General features: G+C 37.4%; 1 long non-coding RNA gene across 1 annotated transcript in view; it reads left to right on the top strand.

Moving 5' to 3' along the window:
* Positions 1–14,129, top strand: part of LOC140846576 (uncharacterized) — a 181,575-nt gene extending 167,446 nt beyond the window's left edge. The window contains exon 3 of the long non-coding RNA XR_012125814.1: positions 14,071–14,129. This is a non-coding gene — a long non-coding RNA (uncharacterized lncRNA). The remainder of the gene's footprint in view (positions 1–14,070) is intronic.
* The last annotated feature ends 10,826 nt before the right edge of the window (positions 14,130–24,955 follow it).

Raw genomic sequence — 24,955 nt, 5'->3', positions numbered from 1 at the left:
AGAAAGTCCAGGAAATACTTTAATGGATTTTATTGTGGATGAGTTGTTATAAAGGGGATACCTTGAAGTGAAAGAAAGTAGAAGCATCTCCTAGACCAGGTTATAGTTTGTTCCCTTGTAGAGGATATCTGCTAAGTTAGTCCTTTGCCTGCCCTCAACTCATCTCCAATAGAAAGACGAGTTCTAAAGTAAAAGAGAAGCACGTAGGTTAGTATAGAGAATAGTTCAAGAAACAGAGGCAAACAGGAAAGATAACTGAGGATCAAGAGAGAAAGTAAGGATCAGAAAGCCATCGCAAGCAGCGTGGAGTTCAGTGGTACAAAAAAGAGTGAGTAGAGCCAGGAACACAAGGGGCAGGACAGCACAGCGAAGGAGAGAGACCAAGGACAGGTAGGCAAAAGCAGATGAAAGGTAGCTGGTGAGAGAGGGCGCAGAATAGAGGGAGGAAAACAGGAGAACACCCTGATCAGCAGCCCGTCCACGAGCTCATTTTAGCACATCTTAACTCTCGTTGTGGTGACCGTCCCACAGTGTGCAACTTCTGTGCAAATACCTGAAATACAGCATCGTTATAAGCTGCCTAATCCTCTTGTTATGGAGTTACCAAAACAGATGTTTTATTTATAAGAAAAATTATCATAGTAAGTCAATAAATTTCATGGGTATGCTTAAATTCTTCTTATCACCCAAATCCCAGGCATTTTGGTTTTAAAAAATAGAGGAGGCGATTATCTGTGTTCATAGGGTCAGCTGAGCTATTCAGATCAACCATGTCACTTCACAGAAATGCATAGCTTCAAATTTTTTAAATAGCCTTACAAGAAATGTTAAAGGGATTTCTTTAAGCAGAATAGAATACCTACTAATTACAAAAAATACATGCAAGTAAAAATTTCTCTAATAAAGGTGAATATATAATAAAGGTAGTGGATTAACCACTTATAGGGATTGTATGTAAAAGCAGTAAATTAACTACAACTACAATAATTGGTGAAGAGATACACAAAATAAAAAGATACAAAATATGACACAAAAAACACAACATATGGGGTGGGGGAAGAGCAAAATGTAGAGGTTTTAGAATACATTTAAATTTAAGTTGCTATCAATTTAAAATAGAAGGCTATGTATAAGCCATTATATGTGGACCGCATAGTAATTAAAAACCAAAATCCTCTAGTAGATACACAAATGATGAGAAAGGAATCTGTATATAATGCTGAAGAAAGTCATCTAACAGAAAGGAAAGAGAGGAAGAGAAGAAGAAAGGAACAGAGAGGACCTACAAAAACTGCCAGAAAACAATGAACAAAATGGCAATATGTACATACCTATCAATAATTATGTTGTTGGACTAAATTCTCTAATTAAAAGATATAGAGTGGCTGAATGGGTAGAAAACAAAACTCATCTCTATGTTGCCTACAAGAGATCATTTCGTATCTAAGGACATAAAGACTAAAAGTTAAGGGATGGGAAAAGATATTCCATGCAAATGAAATCCGGAAGAAAGCTGGTGTCGCTATAGTTACATAGTATGTCAGAAAAAATAGACTTTAAAATACAGACTGTGGTAAGAGTCAAAGAAAGGCACTGCATAATGACAAAGGGGTCAATCCAACAAGAGGATATAACATTTATAAATATTTATGCACCCAACATAGGTTCCACTAAATGTATAAAATAAATATTAACAGACTTAAAGAGAGAAATTGACAGTGGTACAATAACAATAGAGGACTTCAATACCCCATTTACATCAATGGTACATCATCCAGACAGAAAATCGATAAGGAAACATTGGCCTTTAATAACACACTAGACCAGATGGACTTAATAGCTATATACAGAATTTTCCATTCCAAAGCAGCAATCACACAATCTTCTCAAGTACACATGGAATATTCTCTGGGATAGATCACATGTTAGGCCACAAAACAAGTCTCCGTAAACTTAAAATTGAAATCATATCAACCATCTTTTCCAAAGAAGACATGCCAATGGTTAATAGGGACAAGGAAAGATGTTCAGCATCCCAAATCATCACGGAAATGCAAATCAAAACCACAATGAGATATCATCACACACCTGTTAGAATGGCTATTATCAGAAAGATAAGAAACAACAAGTGTTGGAGAGGATATGGAGGAAAGGGAACCCTCACACACTGTTGATTGAAATGTAAATTGGTGCAGCCACTGTAGAAAACAGTGTGGAGGTTCCTCATAAAAACTGATAATAGAAATACCCTGTGAACCAGCAATTTCACTTTTGGGTATTTATCCAAAGAAAATGAAAACACTGATTAAAAAAAATATGTACCCCTATTTTCATTGCAGCATTATTTATACTAGCCAAATATGGAAACAACTTAAGTGTCTATCAACAGATGAATGAATAAAGAAGTGAGATGTATAGATACAGATATTACTCAGCCATAAAGAAGGAGGAAACCTTGCCATTTGTGACAACCTGGATGGACCGCAAGGATATCATTCTTAGTGAAAGAAGTCAGCCAGAGAAAGAAAATTCTATACAATGCCACTTACAGGTGGAACCTAGAAAACACAACAAATAAAACAGAACTCGTAGATACAACGAACAGATTGGTAGTCAGAGATGAAGGCAGCCAAGAGATGGGTGACATCCTAGACTCAACAGGAATCATACTGATTCAGTAATTCTAAGCTGGTGCCAGAGAGTTTTCATCACTAAAACATTCCCTGGTAATGCTGACATGACTGGTACTGATTCCAGACTTTGAGATCCACCCCTCTAGTGTGTAGGATTTGGAACAGCTAATAGAAAACGCCAAAGAAAAGAACACAGCAGGCAGTAAGTCTGTTCATCACCCAAGGCTCAAGCCAATCAAGCTTCTGGTGAGAAATTACCACAGGGAGCCTGAACCAGCCTATTCAGACGCCTCAGCCACTCATTCGTCCTCATGACTGCAAGCGCTCCCTTCGTATGGTGGACCTCTAGCTTCCTGAGCCTGGTCAGCAGTAGGGTTCATCAGATGGATATTGTTTAAAGTTTATCATTTTGTTATCACGCCAGGACCTGAATATAATTTTAGTCATATTTTTTCATGGGGTCAGAAAACTAAGGGTCACCTAGTTTCCATTTCTCAGAAAAGCAGCTGAGAGCAGGAGTGATTGCTGGAGATTACACAGTTCGTTAGAGGCACAATTAAAATCAGAAGAGGCTTCTGACTTCAATAGTATAAAATGGGAGGCTCTTCTCTGTGCATCACGATTCCACCCCAATTATTCCTCCTTGAAGATTATCTTAGAGGTGTAAGGATTATACTGTGTTTGGGGGAGGAAAATTCACTCAGTTGGTTTCTGAACGTAATCAGGCAGCCTGACAGGATGTGTAGCTCCGCTTGACTGACAGCCTAAAAACCAAAACCAAAAAGTGGAGGAAACTAGCTTTTATTGAACACCAATTACTTTCAGACACTCTGCTACATACTCTCTCCTACATGCAGATGGTCCCCAGCTTACAGGTTTGACTTATGACTTTTCAATGATGGTGTGAAAGTGATAGGCATTCAGTAGGAAGTGTACTTCAAATTTTGACCTTTTGCAGGCTAGAGGTAGGCTGTACGGCGCTCCCTCGTGATGCTGGGAAGCCGCCGTGAGCCGCCGTGAGCCGCAGCTCCCAGTCAGCCGTGCCATCGTGCAGGTAAACAACCAATGCACTTAGAATCAGCTTGTTCCCATACGGCCATTCTGTTTTTCACTTTCTGTACAATAGTCAATAAGGTACATGATATCATTATAAAATGGTTCATATATAATTGTATCATAAAGTGGTACATAAATTATTGTAAAATGTATTATAAAATGGGCTTTGTGTTAGTTGATTTTGCCTAACTGTAGACTAGTGTAAGTATTATGAGCATATATAAGGCAGGCAGGGCTAAGCTATGATGTTCAGTAGGTTAGGTGTATTCAATGCATTTATTGATGTGATATTTTCAACTTCCAATGGGTTTATTGGGTGTAACACATAGATCAAGGAAGGCCGGTATGTATGTTCGATTCTCATAATTCCCTCTCTGAAGATGAAGACCCTAGACCTCAAAATTGAAATCATTATTCCAAAGTCTAATACTTAAGAAATAGTGCAGTTATTTATTCTTCTGTAATGGCCAAGCTTTACCTATTGTGACATGCTGTTGGCAAGTGGACTATTGGAGGAGGAAATGAAATAATGCCAGATGGAGAAGCGGTCCAGTAATTTAGAGGGAAAACGAAAGACTTAGTTCACTTACTGTATAGGACATACCATATAATCAGCACGTATATTGCGTTTGGGCTCATGTATCCTACCATGTCTTAAATTGTCCATATAGAAGTGTCATAGGCAAGCTAAACCCAAAATGTATAAAGCTGAAACTAAAACTCCTCTATGACTTGCTCCTTCTCTCTTAGACCTTATTTTAATAAACGGCAACATCCTTTATGCACGGCTGAGACCTGGGCACCACCGTTTACACTCCCCTCCCCCACACCATCATATCCATGCCTGTAGCTAATATCTTTAAAGTCACTCTTCTCACTATGTCTTAAAACATCTTTTCCCCTCCTCTGACTTCCTTGGAGAGAGTTCTGAATTAACTACATTTCACCTTGAATATTAGAATGTTTTTTTGCTAACAAACCTGGTTTCTAGTCTCACCTTCCTGAAACTCCAGAGCACCGCTGGGATAGTTTCATGTAAAACACATGAGCCCTGAACCCGCCCCACCAGGATTCCACAAACAAATTGCAAACACCCTACACAGCGTATTCATCCTTTCAGGATCCTGTCCCTTCTTTTGCTCATCCTTGATTTTTCTCCTCTCCTCCACGTTTACTGAATCACACTAGCACCCTGAACACAACATGCCACTTCATGCTTGTGATGCCTGGCAGGAACAGGAGCGTAATTTATAGGTACTGGGTACGTGGCTTGTTACCCTCTGAAATAAATGGACACTAATCAGATGCGACAGAATGACTTGATAGATTTCTTAAAAGTTTTAGTTTCCAGATTGCCACAAACCCTAGTAATGGATCCAGGTAACAACTTCGTGTTAGTCTCTTTATTTTATTTTTTTATTTTTCCTCTCTTTGTTACTGGAAAGGCATCAGCATGCTGTGTCCTCAGCCATGAAGCTGGTACTAGGATTTCAATAGTTTAGAAGGGCCTCAGGATAGAAAATAAACACATATCAAGTGCCTACTATGGGCCAGGTCCTCTAAATGCATAAAATTTAAGGACTTGGCAAAGTTTTATATGCACATAAATGACCCTCAGTCAGTCTGTGGTGGGGCTGAAGGTCAGCTTTTCTATGAGTGACATGTCATTTTAGAGGTGAATCACTTACCTATTTGCATACTGATTAAGGACTAGAGCAGCTACTACTGGGACAGGCGCACTTTGATTGGAGGGAGTAAATTGATAGGATGGCCAAGTTGGCCTTGAAGACAGCAAGGTGGCTGCACATGCATCACTGTGAGAGTGTGAGGAATGCAAGGGGGAAGGGTGTGGAGCACCAAAGAGGTCAGTGTCATCATGTCTAGCACTTCATGAACATTTGTTGCCTGCCCACATGTGTGCTTTGCATGCAGTTAATAGCATGCAAGTGTTTTAGAAAATAACTATGTTGTCTATTTTGCAATAGGCCCATGATGGGCTTTGATTAAAACATGTATGAATTGTTTCCTTTTTCTGCTTTTACTTGGTGCAGAAAAAATGTACATTATTATAAAATGTTTCTGTAACAAACAAACAAAATTATTCCCGTCTACAGAGGCCGAGCCACAGGCACAGGGTATCATTCTGCCTCAGGAATGCCTTTCATCGGCTGACCTGAGTGTCAGCTGTCTGATTCACTTTCCGGTTCAGGCTCCTTACAGCCAATGTCTTGGCTATTTTTGCCCACAGGCTGACACACTCTGATCCCGAGGAAACATGCTGCGCTTGGGTGGCATTTCACTTGTACTCGGAGTGGACTGAGCCCAGGTTCCCTCTTCAGCTGGTGTCCTGCGCTCCTCATTTTCCGTGACACAGATTAGCTTTGACACTTGGGCTCCAGTCCAGCAAAGATCACCATAGAGATGGGTGCATTCTACCCCAGGCCATTATTAAAAAGCATACATCTACATGCCCAATATCTTTGTTAAGAGTGTCCAGAAAGCTTCCTGGAAAATGGACCACTGGCAGGTACGGAGCACTGGAGAGAAGCAATAAGCTAGCCTAGTGGCCAGAGTATCTTCTAGATGCGCTTCCTGTCCTTCCAGCTACTCGACAAATATTTAAAAAGATCTAAGGCTGTGTGAGACACTAAATCCTTACCTGCATAATTATTCACATGCACATATATAACAATGCATGACCCTCTGTATAGCATGTTTTGTATTGCAAGTCATGAGAATACCCATTAAAATCAAAGTATCCAAAACTAGAAAATGAAAACCAGCATTGTTCATCTGCTATAAGGCCGGTGGCCGCCTGACTCCAGTTTACCTGTCAGAACCCCTTCTGTGATATGCATGCTGACCCCTCCTACAATGTCCCAGCAATATGGAACTGTTATCCCTTGAGTGTTTCAGGCAGTCTTAGACTCCTGTCCTTTTTTGTGTAACCTGTTCCTTTGCCTGGAATGTCTTTCTCCATAATTTGCCTCCTAGTGAACTCCTATTCACTCTTTAAAGTCCAATTCAAATATCACTTCCTCCTGGTACCTGATTCTCTTCCAGAATTAATCCCTTCATCCTTGCTCATAATGTCATACTTTGTATGAGTTTGTCTATGACACTGCTCATACATTACCATGTAGCTATTTGTTCACATGTCTGTAAGTCACCATCAGTAGCTTATGTTCTTTAATATTTATACTTTCATCCCTAATAAAGTCCTCAATAAATGCTTGTAGAGTTGAAATTGAATTGAGGGACCTAGTGGAAAATTCACTGTTGACAAAACATATTTTAGAATGGAAAGAGCTCTTAGTGATCATGCAGTCCGGCAGTCTAATTATATGAACCAAGGCTTGGGGAAGGTTTGGTGACTTGCTAAAACTCATAGGTGGTTAGTGGCATTTTAGAGTAGAATTTAGTTATAGGGCATATTCATGCCGTCACAAATATTTTTTGAGCCTGTAAACAATGCAGGGAAATGCCCCACATTTTCATGGATTTGGCGCTGTCCTTGGTATCTTTCCTTATCTAAGCAATGACATCCACGTGGTAGAGATAGGAATTAAGCCCAAGTCTAAGTCCAAAGTCTATAGTCCTAACCATTATGCAATTCTAGTTCCAAAACAACATGACTTAGTGGAACTTGGCAATCAGCCTGAAAGTGTCCTATGGGTAACATAACAAAGGTACTCATTAGCGTTCTGGGGCAATCACCACCTTCCACTCGCCACACTGAAGTCACACAACTATCATCAGGCACACGTGCTGAGGACAGTAGAGGGGCACGACGTACAGTACCAGCTCCATTCGGCGACATCTGACTGCTGGGAGGCCAGTGAGCACAGCCCCTGACAGAAAGCCATGTGCTATGCAGGGGCAGTCTCCAAATGCCCGTGGTACCTTCTGTAAATGCCCTTTCAGAAATCAAGAAACTCTCCATTGTTCTACTCCATTACAAAGAGGGAAGGGTAAGCACAACCATGGATGATCTCACGCCATCTCCATATATAAAACTTGTCATTTAAATGAAGAAGTACAGAGACAGAAAGGAAGTGAGCAGTCATTGAGCCTCAACCTGAGAAAACAAAAAGTATAATCTGAGACTGGCTTGAGTTTTAAATGTTTATACAAGAACTGAGTTTTGCTTCTTTTCTAAAAAGTCTCCTTTACCAATTTATAGATGTTGTCCGGTTATGTGATAGATAGAAAGGAAGGGGTAAACAAACATAACCCCCTGAACTGGGAACCAAAGCCAAGAATTCTTAATTTTTGCCTAGATTTCTAGCTTCTGTGTAGCCCTGGTTAAACCATGTCTTTTTGCTGGACCTCATTTTCATTTATAAAGTAGGGAGATCAGACGAGATGACTTGTAAAGTCTTTTTGATTGATGCTAAAAGTAGGTGGTATTTTCGTGTGTTAAACAAATTTGATACACTGAAGGCTGCTCACACACAGTGATTTATTGATTCATTCATTCAACAAATACTTATTGAGAGCCTACCAGGGGCCAGAGACTATTCTGTATGTTGGAATCCATCAGAGGATGAAAGAGACGATATATGTGACTGTGACCTTCACTTCCAGGTAAAGCACAGAAACAAGAATCGTTCATGTTACTTTTGGGAATGGAAATGAATCAAGTAAATGAGCTACTTTCCACAGCCTCTGGAATATTCTATCTCGAGAAACTGGTTTCAAACATACCGCTCCTCCGTCTCCTGTCTGTGCCTTGTTAAGAGAGTCCCTCTGTAAGGTTCGCCTTCCTCTAGAACTAAACTCTGCTTTCTGGTTCCCCTCTGTCCGCGGTACTTGGGCCACTGTCTTGCCTGCAACGGCCTCTGGGCTCCCCGGCTGGCTCTGAGGTCATCTCCATCAGGTCACCTTAGGCCCTTCCTTTGTCCACTGTTACGGCTTCAGTTCTTTAAAACACTGGTATTGCTTCTTATCATGAGGAGAGATCACTCACAGTGGTCAGTAGCTATTACTTAGAAGAGGACTTTCTATTGACAAGCAATGAAACATGCCGTCTGCAAGGGACCTTCTTGTACTTAATTTGCAGGGATCTATCATCAAGGGTCAATAACTCACTTCCGATTCAGTGGCAGAATATTATCTGGTGGAAAGAATGCCTGAGATGGTCACTTCCTTGTGTAAACCTGGGCAGGGCATCCTGAGTCTTAGATGCTAGTGGAAAGATAATATGCAACTCAGAGTGTTGCTATGAAAAGTGAATCAGGAAGGATACCGAAATATGCGAATGAATAGCCATTTACAAAGTACGTAAGAACTTTCAAATATGAGGACATTTTCAATGATAGAATAAAACCTAAGGAATGGACTTCTTAATCAACTAAATTTCAAAATTGGTATCTATGAAAAAAAATTGGTATCTATGCCTTCTAAGTTATAGCACAATAAATGCTCATTTCCGTCCCCCATATCCTACCCAGGGTTCTGTAATAAAATCAGTTATTTTTCCAGGTGACCGATTCTAATTTCCTATGTTTTAGGAGTACTTATCTCACTCACTGGAGGGCCCACCAATGACCAGAAAAGCAATCTTGATGGAGGAAATGCCAAGAACTGGATTCAAATCACAATTTGCCACTTTATATCTGCATGACTTGAGGCATGTCAACATTTCTAGGTCCAAATTTTTTCATCTGTAAAATGGCAATCTATAGCTCCTTTACCAATCTGAAGATTTTATGTAAAGATCAAAAACTCATACTCTTCAGCTTTGTAAATTTAGGACTTTTATAATATAAATGATATTATTATTTCCCTGACAGATAAATTTAAGTATATTCAAATAAAGTAAAAATATTTTTTGATTATATACATTTACAATGAATCAAACCAGATTTCTTTTCTGTTTTTAAAAACTATACATTAGAGAGAAATTAAAACTTTAGACCTGTGGAAAGGCAGCCAATCTTTTTCTCTCCTAGTTCTGAAAAAATAGGAAATAGCACCATCATGAGACAAGCAGGGTGATTACATCATTTACCAAATTAAAAGTATGTGGTGGGAAGAAACAGCTCCTATCCCCCAATAAAACACGAATTAGCAAACTTTATGCACAGAGCATTATTTGGGGGGTAGTATTAAATGGTATTTATTTTTCAACCATTTCGTATATATAAAGTCATTATCTGTGGTACTTAAATCAACATGAAAATTCTCCAGCAACCTATGAAAGATATGCATATTTTTGTATGTATTCATGAGTTACATGATGTTTTGATATACATATATCAAATTGTGAAATGATTACCACAATCAAGCTAATTAACATAATTATAAACTCACATAGTTATGATTATGTTTGTTTATGGAGAGAGCATTCAAGATCAAATTTCTTAGCCAAAAAAAATCAAAACTCTTAACAAACTTCAAGTACCATTTTACGTAGTAGATCTCCAGAACTTATTCATCCTATATAACTGAGCCTTTGAACCATTTGATCAACATCTTCCCATTCCCCTCACCCGCTAACAGCCCCAGACAGCAATGTTCTATTCTCTACTTCCATGAATTCAACTTGTTTAGATTCCACATGTAAGTGGGAGCATCCAGTATTTGTCTTTCTGTGTCTGGTTTATTTCATTTATCATGATGTCCTCCAGATTCATCCATGTATGTATGTACCATCCGTGTATGTATGTAAGGCTGGAAAACATTCCATTGTATGTATGTACCACACTTTCTTTATCCATTCGTCTATCGACAGACACTTCGGCTGTTCCCATACGTTAGCTATTGTGAATAACTCAGTGAACACGAGAATGCAAATCATGTGTGATTTTTCTCTCAGTTGGTTATCGTGGTCTATCCCATTGATTTATTTGCTTGTACTGAATCCCACTTGGTCATAGTTTATCATCCTTTTAATGTGCTATGGAATTCAGTTTACTAGTATTTTAGAGAGCATTACTGCCTGTGTTCATCAGGGATATTGGATTGTCGTTTTCTTTTAGTGTGTTTTGTCTGACTTTGGTATCAAGGTGCTGCTAGCCTCATAAAAGGAATTTAGAGCGTTCCCTCTTATATTTTGGAAGAGTTTAAGAAGTATTAGTATTAATTCTTTGAACACTTGCTAGAGTTCACCCATGAAGGCATTTGTTTCTGGGGGGCCTCTCTTTGTTGGGAGATTTTTAATCACTGATTCAATCTCCTTATTTATTATTGTTCTGTTCCCACTTTATACTTCTCCTTGATTCAGTTTTGGTAGGTTATATGTTTCCAAGAGTTTATCCATTTATTCTAGATTATCCAATTTATTGGCATGTAATTATTCATAATAGTCCCTTTGATCCTTTTCACTTCTAAGGTATCCATTGTACTGTCGTCTCTTTCATTTGGTTTCACTTATTTGAGTCTGTGTCAGACTAAGAATTTGTCGATTTGGTTTATTTTTTTGAAAAAACAACTTAGTTTTACTGATTTTTTCTATTGTTTTTCTATTTTCTATATGATTCATTTATGCTCTAATCTTTATTATTCCCCTTATTCAGCTAATTTTGGGCTTAGTTTGTTGCTCTTTGGTGTCTTGAGAGGTAATGTTAGGTTGTTTATTTGAGATTTTTCTTCTTTTTTAATGTAAGCATTTATTGCTATAAAATTCCCCCTTAATGATGCTTTCACTGCATCCCATATGTTTTGGTATGTTTTGTCTTCATGTGTTTCAAGAAACATTTTTTTCCCCTTTTGATAGCCTCCTTAATGCAAAGGTTGTCCAATAATGTGTTGTTTAGTTTCCATGAACTATTTAAAAATTTTTCCACTTTCTTATCATTACTTGTTTCTGGTTTCATTCCAGTGTGTTTGGAAAACATACTCAGAATAATTTCTGTCTTCTTGAATTTGTTAAAATTTGTTTTGTGACTAGCATGTGATCTATCTTAGAGAATGTTCTGGGTATATTTGAAAAGAATATGTATTTTTCTGCTGTTGGATGCAGAGTTCTGTGTATGTCTGTTAAGTTCTTTGATCTGTAGTATTTTTCAGCTCTGATGTTTTGTTATTGATCTTCTGTCTGGGTAATCTATCCATTAAAAAGTGGAATATTTAATTATATTGCTATTATCATATTTCTGTCAATTTCTCCTACAAGTTCTGTCAATGTTTGATTTACTTATTTGGTGCTTTAATATGGGGTACAAATATATTTATTATTTTCTATCTTTCTGTTGAGTTGACCCTTTTGTTATGGTGTAATGACCTTTGGCCATGGTGACCGTATTTGACTCCAGTCTATTTTGTCTATTTTAAGTATAATCATTTCTGCTCTCTTTTAGATACTATTTGCATGCAATATCTTTTTCCATCCCTTCACTTTCAGCCTCTGAGCATCATTAAAGCTAAAGTGAGTCTCATGTAGACAGCTTATCCTTGGGTCTTGTTTTTAGTCTATTCAGCCACTCTATGTCTTTTCATTGGAGACTTTAATTGATTTACATCTGAAGTAATTATTGATAAGAATTTACTCTTGCCATTTTGTTAGTTGTTTTCTATTTTATAGTTCTTTTGTTTCTTTCTTCCTCTCATGATGCCTTTTTTTGAGATTTGATTTTTTTTTTGTACTGGTATGCTTTGATTCCTTTCTGTTTATCTCTTCTGTAATTACCTAGAGATTTTTTCCTGAGGCTAACATGAGACTTACATAAAACATCTTATAGCTGTAACAATCTGTTTTAAGCTGAAAATAACTTCAGTAACATATAAAAACTCTACAGTTTTATTGCCTTCCTGTATTTTGTTAGTAATGCACAATTTTTAATTACATATCCATTAATGTATGATTGTATCTATAGTTATATTTAATACTTTTTTCTTTTAACTTTTTTCTAAAGTGATAAATAGTCTAAGTATCACCATTACAGTATGAGACTATTCTAAATTTGACTGTATGCTTACCTTTATCAGTGAGTTTATACTTTCAACTATTTTCATGTTGTTAGCATCTTTTCATTTCAACTTGAGCAACTCCCCTTAGCATTTGGTCTAGAAAAGCAGCCGGAAAACCTAGGATGTTGTAAAGAGAAGGGCTCTCAGAATTATCCACTGACATACTTACCTCTCTCTTATACTAACACTGGAAATTCTTGTCATTTTCCATAAATAAACCAATTTTACTTTGAAAAACAAAATTACAAGTGCTAGGCTCAAAAGTGGAAAAAGCTAAAGAGAGGGGGTGGATCACTGCATTTTGAAAATTATGGTTTGTGGACGTACTAAAAGAAAAAAAAACTGTGAAGTACCTTTTTCCATATAAGGTAGTGTATTCACAGGTTTCAAAGACTAGAAAGTGACTGTCCCTGGGGAAAGCATTAGTCCACCAATCACATTGAGTATGCTATTCTGAAGAAAAATGAAATGGATTTATAAGTTGAATCCACATTTATTAATTATAAGATTTGAATAAAATTGCTAAAGTTGTAAGCTTCTGCTTCCAAAGATACAAAATTGTAATTATAGTCGCATCTCCTCATAGGGAGGTTGTGGTAAAATAGGCAACATACAGAAAACTAGGTGGATAATGCTTGACATATAATTTGCTAGTTTAGTACTTCTAAAATTTGAGTGATTAATGGTGCCTTTTAAAGAAAAAAAATGGACTTTTGATATTGACAATAAGCTTAAATTACATTGTTATTTAAAAAGTTGCATCATAAACTAGGTAAACTTTTACTTAGAGCTCTTATTACATAAATATACAAAACAAATTTGTAAGTTAAGTAGTATAAAAAATGCATATAATTAAATTTATTGATACTAATTTAATTTGGGAGCTAATGCTATTTTAATAGATATAAATCACTGCTTGTCACCTGAATTGCACATTTGCCACTATGCATTGGACCTTCTGAGTAAGACGTCTTTATTTAATACAGTGTTGTGATGCCTGAAAACTCCCACCGTCTTTCAATACTTAAGTTGTTTGGAAACCTTCATTAATAGGATGGGAGACCAAGTTATCATTTGGTTTCACATAGTCATGCCTAATTAGAAAATAAATAAAACGGAACAAAATAAAAAAACAAAAGGGGGTAAGTTCAAATGGCAGCGTTGAACTCCAAGATTATCTAGAACTACACTTCCTAGTACAGTAGCCACTAGCCATATGTGAATATTTACCTTTTAGGTAAAATGCCTTAAAATAAAATAAAATTAAGAGTCTCTGTTCACCAGTCACACTAGTCCTATTTCAATACTTAATAGCCATACATGGCTAATGGATACCATATTAGCATAAAATCAGAAGTTTTCATTTTCATAGAAAATCCTGTTGGACAGCACTAATTTAGAATATAAATGTATTTTTCTACATATATTTTTACTTTAAATAAAAACACAAAATTTTAAATTCTTACAGAGAACGTTGTATCCTTAGCAGACATTCACGAACCTTCAGGGATTGAAAGACACATGGTACATGGTAAGCCGTGATTTAATGACCTATTTCTACCTTGTTAACTGCTTTCCCCCCAGTCTCTGTGCCTAAGAAATGCTTGTTGGCAGATAGAATCCCCCATGTAAGAAGGAAGCCATATATATTAGTTATGTTTGAAAACTTAGACATTTTGTGGTGGAGTAAACACATTAAGGATGGGGGATTAGACTTATCTTTTGCTTATGAAACATTACATTAACCTATCTAAAATAAATGCTTTTCACGTAGCTCGTTATTCCCCCACCATGGTTATTATAAATAATGATTAACTTGAGTTAGGAAGTCTGCCTTCTTGTGTGACTCCAAACCTCACTCTTCCAATTTGTAACACTATACCTCACATAATGGCTAAAAGGGACTTCACGAGAAGCCACTACGTAAATGTGAAAGAGGACCAAATTATAATATACTATGAATAACCTTTAATTGTTACACTATGAATAACCTTCAATTATTAGGTTAAGATTATTTTGATATATTATTCTTACCGAATGGGCACTAATGCAATAAATAACTTCATGGAATTTAGAACGGGATCAAGGGTTTAGAACATGTTATTGATACTGACTCTTGACATATCTACTATTCTCACTGAGTAAATGAGTTTCTGCAAAGTTATATACAAACTGAAATTTTCAATGTTGAACCCTCTTTACTTAGACTAGAGCATTTGAGTATAAAACTATTCTCTTTTTTATTTTTGTGGTTGTTATGTTTTCACAAAGTAGAATCATTATTTAATTTGAAAAAGTACCCCTGTGTTGTTTTTGTTATATATTTGTGAGGTTTTCTTTTAAAAAAAACTTTTATTTCTAAGACTATATTGAGAACAGTCTAAATATTTCATCTGTTATCTTACTGTATAAGCTTAAAATTCTCCTATAATAGAAACAACTTTGATAGGTTACTGACATCCTTCCTGGAAAAACGAAATGAGCTTATCAATGATGAAACAGATGCATGTATCCTACTTTATGGAAAATAAGGTATTTCATTACTTGGTTGTTTGATTTACAAAAATTATAGATTTTATTGGAAGTCCTATAAATGTGCCTACTAAGATATATATTCTCTTGAGAAAACTCTAATGTATTTGTATTTCTCTGAATTGAATTTGAAGGGAACAGCCTAAAACTGTGTGTTATCAAAATGCAAATGTAGCATCATATTGCCAGGAATCTACTCTCTCCAGCAGGCAATATAGAGGCAATAATTTAATTCATGCTGAAAATTGATGCTTCTCATTAGTACAGATTTACTTTCAAAAACAGAATAAAGTGTTGACTTAAAAGCAAGCTCAGTTCTCATCTTTTAAAAAATTCCATTTTTCTTACTTAGAATGCAAGTACTTCTAAAGAGTATGTAAGTCATAGCTATATTTCTGTTATCCACATTGATTTTGAACAAAGTTTGAGGTGAAGTACCTTGAAAGATTGATTAAGTGGGCATGACTGTGGACTATAAAACATGAAATATATAAACGGTTTGAGAACCAATGGCTGGTATACCTTGTCACTCATCTTGGAACCTGGAGCAATACTGATGTCCTTTACACAAAGTGATGTATTAAGGCAGGTGACTGGCGGCTGCCATGGGGTTTTAAATGATGTATGATAAAAAGCATATATATGTTTATATGTATGCTTCTCTACTCTGTAGTTTTCATCTGAAAGTAGAATTTAAAAATGAATTGCTTCAAATCTCCTGCGTTTTTATACATCCTTTCCTTCTCTCATGCTGCTGTCTCTAAATGGCATGCTCATCCTCCTCTCTCATTCATTTTTTTCTGACATCTACTAAATTATATTTTTCCTTATTATAAGCCTGAGCATCTTCGATAAACTTTCTCCAACCCTAGGAATAGATGAATCTGGTTTATAAGTATTTTCTTGGGTGCATCAGTTTTTCTCAAAAACTTGTCAGACAAATATTTTTATTTTTTATAGTTAATATATCAATCACCATTTTATTGAATCACTATGTCTCAAAAATTCACCTTTTTACTTTACCAAATGCTATGGATGGGATTTCTATACCAAGAAAAAGAGTTCAAGCTTGGACTCTGTGTTTTATACTTGCAGTAATTCTTTGATTTTGTAAGCAAATATTTGAGTCAATCTGAAACCTAGAAGAACATAAAAAAGATCAAAATGCAGTTATAGGGTCTCCTTAGAGCCACAGCATTTGGTCCAGTTTGCACTGACTAATTCTTTTAGGATTGGAACAAGTATAGTATGTAGGAAAACCTTCTAGGACATAAATAAAAGATGTCATTCTGCATTTCACTATTCTTCTAAAATTTCAGGTGTGAAATAACTGAATACCACCTGCCTGCAATACTAAAAAAGGAGAAAATGGTAGCAGCCCCAAGAAGAAGGCTTTTATATCAACTTTAGCTCTTCTGGATGTAAATGATTCATCATATATACGTAGAGTTAAAAGTCGCTAGAGGAGATAGGCAGTGATGTGGACTAAGCTATTACAGTTCTCATTTTCACAATGTGCTTTCAGATTTACCCTTAAACATTAATAATATTAATTAATATCTCCCAAAGCAGAGATTTAATTATACTGTCCAAGCAAGGCGATAAATTTGTGAGCATACTTAGAACTCTCAAAAATAATTAAAGCTAAAATTTGTTCTTCAACATAAATGAACTAAGTCAATTTGTGTTGCTGTGGCCTTGATTTAGTAACATGGAATTTTTAAAGCACTCATTGGCTAATCAAGGAAATATTATCATCCTGATGGGGTCTCCCTGGGTTCTAGTTTATTTCCTGATTTAAAAAGACAGGGTACATTTTCCATGAAATGCTATTTAATATGGCATTGTGATAACAGGTTTTACTTAATATTTAGTAGGAGCATATCAAGTACAAGACTCATTACTCAGGCTTCACTAAGCTGTTTTCTAGATTAAACTAGTTACAGATTCTTGGGCAAAGGACATTGCAGAGTTGGGCAAATGGCTGCACGATGTTTCCAATTTCCTAGGACCCAATCTATTCTCATCTCCTCAAGTAATTCCCAATGACTATTTATTCCGTGACTGGGTATAGTCTCTGTTATTAATGGTATATGAGAAAATAGGGTGAAGTCCCTCCCCTTCTTCAGATGGTTTGGAGGGGAACTCTATTGAGGATAGGAGATTCTTGGTGTAATAAGGGAGTGAGTTGGGGCAGGGGATCCCCAGCACCTGAGGGCCTCTCTGTGTCTCTCCTGCTTTTGCTGGGGCTCGTTGCCAGGAGACTCTCACCCCTTGGAGGCTATGGTGACCGTAAGGTCCACCACCCAACTGCCTCATTGTCATGCCAGGAACTGAGCTTGACAGAGTGGGCATCAAGCACAATGCCAGCCCTAATAATGAAGGTGGAGTAGTGGACATCACTGTTAAAGGAGGAGAGAATTAAAAAAAATTTCTAAAAGCTTTAGTTCTATATTTATCTGGTTATAAACCATTCACATGGGGTTCTGGACAATCACCAGTTGACAGACCGCATGTTTGAGTTAATACATGTACAAATGGGTTTTCAACATTAAATAGATTCAAAAACATATTTTTTTTCTTAAAAACGGCACAACCCTTACCAATCTTTATTAGTTCTTCCCAAATTTAACCATCTTCAGCTCTCCAAGCTGTTCCTTCTGACATTTACATTTATAAATTGAAATAATATACAGTTACTATTTCTTGATTTTCTTTAATGTTAGATGTTCTTAATCAACAACATACAATGAAATCTGAGGATGTAGTTTATTTGCATCCCCCACTTTATATGTAACAAGAACATCACATATAATGTTCTTCCCACATCCTCCCAGTGAAGGTCTATCAGAGTTTTTGTTTAAATTTATAGAATTGTTTAAAAACAAGATCCTGTCAGATACACCGAAAAGAGAAGAGGAATGACAAATAAGTAATGTCAGAAACTAAAAGGCTAACGGAAATACCTTATATGGTGTAGGGGCCAAGGGCAGGCTTGGACAAGACATGGAAACAAGACGTGCAACTCAGATGTGCAGATTATACTGAGCTGAAATCAGTCATGGCTCAAAATTCTGAAGGAAACTTTGACCACCATGGCCACTCCCCAGAACCACCTTCATAAAAGCAATTTAGATGGAAATTCTGCTCCAGGAGGAGCGCTATCACCATAGATGTGCTATATTATAATGTGGAGTAGTGGTGACTGACTAGAAGGAAAGTTAGCAAAGTCTGTTAAAATTTCTCTCTATGTCCCATTGTTTCTGTGTAGCCTAGCAAATATTTGTTTGCCAAACATTTACTCTTTCAAATTTCTGTGAGTCGCTTTCCTTTCCTTTGAGGTCCCAGATCCTTATTCCCTTTTCCTTTGGTTCAAGATGACATATATACTTAATTTTCCCTGACTGTGACTGTCTTTGGAATCTCATGTCTACGGATTCCCCACATAATTAAAGTTTGGTTTTTACTCCTGTTAATCTGTCCCATGTCAGTTTGATTCTTAACTGATATGAGAACCTTAAGAGTAGAGGAAAATTCTTCCTCCCCAACAATGGTAAAAAATCTACTTTTCTCCCCAAATAATTATATAAATTCAATACAAAGTTAATTAAGATAGCAACTGGCTTTTTTGGGGGAGGATTAATAAAATGGAAGTGGATACAATCTCCAGGGATATTCAAGATACTCTTGACAAGGCAAATATTCAAAAATGTCCTAAATTAAGTGACATAAGGACCAGAGGATGAAGGAGAGAGACATGGGAAGGTCATCAGTCAATAGCCACAAAACCAGAAACTCCACATTCCTGGATGAAGTCACTTCAGCAAACATCTAGAAAGTCCCCAGGACCTCCCTTACAGGTGACAGTGTCTGACCATCATCAACAACCAATCCACAAGCCTTCTCCGTGGACTAACCGCCTATCCCAGGGCTTACCCAGCTTCACGTTAGCCCACCTTCTTATCTGAAGCCAATGTGAATTCAGTAAACTTTCTTTCCTTGATTATCTCTCATAAATGTGGCCTGTTTCTTGCGTCTGGCAGATGAGTTGTTCTGTTAACTGGCCTTGCTGATGGTGAAGCAGAAACTGCTTGTCTCAGGACTCAGCCCTTATCTGGCTGCATCTATAACCCTTTGATTTCAGAGATCTCTTGGTCTCTAGAGTTTTTGATTTGTCACTCACAAAGAAGAACACAGAGGAAAGACATGCCTTCTCAGTTGTCAAGATTTATTCTAAAGATACTGCAAAGTCATATAACAATCCATTATAGGTGGATTATAGATCTAAATTTGAAAGGCAAGCTATTGAGATTCTCTAAAATACTATACAAGAGTACCTTCTTGACTTCAGCGTGTGTGGAAACTTCATAGATGGAACTTACTCTAAGCGAAAAGTCTGATAAACCCGAGCACATTAAATTTAGTAGCTTTCACAATTTTTTTAAAAAGGTGAAAAAGTCAGAGAGCAAGAGAAGACATTTTCAAATTCACCAAAGCTGTTGGGAAGAAATTCAGTGCAGAGATGCAGGGAAGTCAGAGTGAAAAGCAAGGAAGGAATTCATTGAAGTGAGAATAGCAGGGAATGGCAGCTGCCGTGCAGGCAGCAGGGCACAAGGCAGAGCAGAGGCAGGAAAGGGAAGCTCATTAACTCCTGCTCGGCACAGGGCGGGTCCCCTGCCAACTCCCAAGGCCAGGGTCACCTGGCGTCCAGTGTCTGCTTGAATCTGCATGGCGTGGGAACGAAGTCCCTACCACCCCAGGATTTGCCATATTTAAACTAGAAATACACGGGTTTATGAGGCTGCAATTACAATCCTAGGTATATATAGAAATGTATGCTTAGGTCATGTGATCAAGATGCACGCACATGAAGACGCACCACAGACTTCGGTTCAAACAGTGGCCTGCTTTTGCCGTGCCGAGCGTGGGTGCCGAGGGTTTTCTCGCGGTGTTGCTGCTCCACACCCAACTTCCAGCAGCCAAGCCTGCACCTCAGGCTCCCTCCTCCAAGCCTCAGCCTCAGCACAGCACTGAACTGCTGTGTCTCTCGGCACTAGGCTCATAGTGGGAAGGAGGAGCTCGGGTCAGTGCAGTTGACCGAAGCATCCAGGAAGGGGCGAGATGTGTTGTTGTCCCCTAGTGTCAGCCAGTCACCCTCTACACATCTGCATCTCTGTCAGGCTCTTCCCAGCCTCTCACCTGCCCCCAATATTTCTTGCATGATAATATGACACTTACATGATGCCTCCAATACAAAAAATAATAGTAATGGATATTAACATTGAAAATAATGAACTTCCAAACCTGCAAATACAACCATCCTGAGTGGCAGTCTGGTTAGGGGATATCTGAGTGCTGATGGGGCGGCTAAGACATTACTGGAATCAGTTTAGGAAAGAGAACACATTGGTCCTGATTCTGCTGAAGCTGTCAGCACCCTCTAGTGGAAATAAAGTTTTGAGACATCACTTTCTTACTGCACAGAACTATCTCAAATGTTTTTGCACAGATGTATTATCAGTCCCCAAACCTTGACAGTTACAGAAAGTACAATTTTGAGACAGTAATAAACATTGTAGTATTTCATTTAATTGTATTAAATAATTGTAAATCCTTTACCATAGTTTTGTTGTCTCGTTCAGGAAACAATACTAAACAAGAACTGCATCTCCTCTTTGCCTGGTGCAAATGAAAACTGAATGAGGTTTCTGCATTTAAATTTGATGAATGAAAATTCAGGTTGTCTCTGGTCTCACTAAATTAATATCGTACAAATAATTCAAGAACAATATTTGAACACATGCCAACTTTCACCTGGTACAGAGCACCCAATGATCAGCCTTAGGGTGCCCATGCCCCCCTCTGACTCGGCCTCTCACACCAACAGGGAGATAAGAAAACTGAAACCTTTTTCAGTATTTCACATGAACTTGGATGAGCATCTCTTCAATAATAATACAATTATAATACAAATCTCAGTCCAAAGCCTGACATTTTTAAATTAGCAAGATCATATTACTATATGTATTAGAAACATAAAATTATAAATCGATGTCTTCTTTTCTAACTTTTCACTTTAGTTGACTTATGGGACTGCAATTTCATTGATATAATAGGCAATTCATTCAATAATCAATTTGTGATTCTCTTAAATTTTATATAGTATAAGGCAATGGCCGTCATGACATTTATTTTCCCTGGAATGTTTCTCACTTAACTGGCAGCAGCAGATGTTAGACTATTGTTCCAGCTACTCATTTCTTTCAAAAAGTGAAGTTTCTCTTCACATTGATACATTTTAAAGGACAAATTCGATGTGTCTGAATATGAATATATATGACAGAAAATGTTTAAGGTAAGTATTTAAATTCCTCCTCTCCACCTGCTGAGGACGAAGGAGTTTCCTGTGTTGCTTTGCCATGAGCTTTGCGTTTTTCAAAAGGGTAAAGCCTGGAGATGAGGAATTGGAGACACCAAGTTCTCTCCATGAGAAAAAAAACATGAAAAAAAACAAAACAAAACAAAGAAAAGAGAGGTGACAAACAGCACAGGTGGCCAGAAAAGCAGGGGCATCGCAAAGAACTGCAGTGTTCTCAGATTTTAACGTGCACCAGGTACACCTGGGAACTTAAGAGCATCATAAACTGATTAGTAAATGAAATGCTGAAACACAGGTTGCTTGGTCCCATTCCCAGATTTCTGTTTCAGTAAGTCTAAGGCACTGCTGAATAATTTCTATTTCTGATAGGTTCCCAGGAAATGTGAATGCTGCTGGTCCAGAGACCACACTGTAAGATCCACTGTTATAAAGGATATTTACAAAGTTTTGCTTTGGGTTACATGATATAAATTGGGTCTAAGTATTTTCCAGGAATTTCCAAGGCTAAAACTGAGTTTCCATCAGATCTGAGAGATTAGTCATTCTACATCAGATCTCTAAGATATTTGCTGTAAAAAGCTAAAACACCAGCTAATGCTTTTATGCCAAAATTTTGTGTTTGTTTTCTTTTTCATTAATTGATTGATTAAATCTTGGTTAGTTTTAAAATTTATTTGTTTTTCTTCATTGATTGATCGAATCAAGGCCAGAGTTGCATATTGGATGTTACCTGTTTTTCCCCCAAGGTGCAAGATCCTTCAGGAAGGAGCTAGAACTAATTGTCACCACGACCTGATAAGCGATCATTATGACTCTTAAGTGGTCAGTGTTTGGGTTCAGCAGCAATCGAAAAAGGGCTTAATAGGAGAAGGATGGTGTCTGGATTATCACTTCAAAGTCAGAGAGTACTTAAATTTCGCAGTTATTAGGATCATGACCTTAAGGGAAACTCACTGTTCAGAATGGATGTATTATGTGAGTTCATCAAATTAAGAATGTCAGAATTAATCAGAATGGGCTATGACAGTAATAAATACAAAATCTTCATGGTTTAAACCAACAAAGATTTATTTCTTGTGCATACTGTCTTCAGAACTCTGGCAGAAATTGCCCCCCATCCCCCACTTTTTGCCGTACCTGCTTATATCGTAATTCAAGTAGCTAAACACAAAACAGTGAACTTAATTCATGTTCAGTGGTGATGGAATTCCCCATTATAGTGCTGACTCTTTTTCACAAAATAAACATCTGTGGAATATTGGGATTCGAATCCATAACACAGAATATAAAGCGAATATTAATGGTGATGCAGTTTTAAAAGATAAACCTAATAAAATATAACATATTTCATTAAAATCCCCAGAGATAGCTATTTTATTGTGAGGTCTTATTTAGTGGCAAACCTTGGAAAAGCGTGTGTAGGTTGTTGGAAATGTGGTCATCTAAAAGTGGGCAAATGACAATGACCTCCTTAATTTGTAGATAGTAAAAGTAATTCACCAACAAAAAGTTCTCTGTGAAGACCTCTTTTGGACCAATAGGGTTTCTCAGCATTCTTAGTCAATGGTTCCCACTGATGGTGTCCAAATCTGAAGATTATTATTATATAGTGGTTTGAGATGGTACCTCTAATCTAGTGTTTTGTTTTGTTCTGTTTTTTACAAAGTTCCCAGCAGATTTTGATACAAGTAATCTGCAAGGTAAACATTAAAAATAACACAACTGTGTTTTCAGTTTGGTGGATAGAAACACAAGGACATAAAATGTAAATATGAGGTTATTGGGACTAACGAAACCTTCTGTATACACTGGAGACTGTTTTAAACCATAACGCAGTAGGGCTATTTTACTACTCTTAGGCTGATGTTACAATTTCTACCCAGGGTTTTGTTACTAATTGCCTATATGTTTTCAGGTAAATCACTTATTTTAATTTCAGGTTCTTCTGAGAAAAATGAAGTAGATTATTAATGAAGCTCCTTAACAGTTCTAAAATCCAAATTCTCCTTGAAGTTTTTCAATTACCTTATGGGGGTGTGTGGGATAAATGTAGGGGTCAGATATTTAAGGTAAGCTCTTGGTGGCTACTCGTATGGAGAGAAACGTAGAGCATAAATGTCTGGGCTTCGACTACCTTCAAAAAATGCCCATATTTCTAGGGAAGGTTAGTAGGCTGCAGGGCACACTAGCCCAAAATACGTCACCATGGCCTATTGAATGTTTCAAGCTGAAGGAATCTGAGAAATGACCTGTGCAGGACGGTCTTCTGATCTTACAATAAAGCAGGTTATAAAACCTCTCTACATGCAGAGGATGGAAGCATCCTTGTTTCTGAACTCAAAGGGATACAGAGAAATCTGAATGAACAGGGCTCGCTGAGTTTCCTCCAGTTCAGTACACAGATCTCATACCTTTGTCCCATATCCTTCCTCCGCTTTTCACTCCCCCTCAACCCTAGCATAAAAATTCTCAGGTTGAATTGTTTCTGCGGGTCTTCACTTCCTTAAGAAGTCTCCTGCCTCCGTAAAACATATTAAATAAATTGCATAGTTTCTCTTGTCAGTCTGTCTTTTATTACAGAGGACCCAGTTGAGAACTTAAAAGAGTAGCGGGAAATGCTATTTCCCCTCCTCTGCAGCTTGTGTATCACAACCGAGCAAGTCATGGGGTCTGGGGCCAATTATCCGTAGAACTTACAACCTTCTAGAAGGCTGACCATCTGGACATGATCTCAAATAGGTAAGTACAGCATGGAATCAATAATAAAATGGGAAATAACAAAGAAAACAAAGATAAACATCACAAAAAGCACATGACATGCTTTTTGTTTCCAGAGCTTTAAATATGCCCCTCCCCCTTATTCACCTGCTGCCCTTCTTATTAATGAGGAAATAGCAGAGACTGAATAAGGAGGCAGTCAATTTAATCTGACAGTCCTGCCCAAACTGGGAGAGCTCTTACCCAGAGAAAGGGCTGAACTGAGAACCCTGAGATTTGCAACTTTAAACAAAACCTGACTCTTTCTGATGTAGCCGCACCAAAGACAACCTCAGTCCAATAAGTCATTTTTCTACAAAACATTGCCAACTCTGCTCAAGGCAAAATTACAGGACGTTATTTATCTTCTGTGTTCTTCAAACACTTATTCTCACCTCCTTCCCTTAACTTCCAATACAGGAAATGTGTGAAGTCTACGCCACCTGTAAAAGTCTACAAATTTAAGAACTTAATATGTGAAAGCCGTTTTGGGGGACTGCAAAGAAAAGTGATGCATCGTGCCACCCAATAAGATGCTTATGACTTAGAAGGAAAAGCAGAATGCTGCAATAGGGAGATTAACGAGAATCAAATTTACAGGCACAAAGCAGCCTTCCTTATCTCAAATACCCCAAATCCTAAAATAATTAGTCCCCAACTCCCATACCGTACCGTGGCAATCAGA

This window comes from Manis javanica, chromosome 15 (genome assembly GCF_040802235.1).
Source record: "Manis javanica isolate MJ-LG chromosome 15, MJ_LKY, whole genome shotgun sequence".
Lineage (NCBI taxonomy): Eukaryota > Metazoa > Chordata > Mammalia > Pholidota > Manidae > Manis > Manis javanica.
Note: the sequence above shows the minus strand (reverse complement) of the source record. Positions and strands in the feature narration are given on the sequence as shown.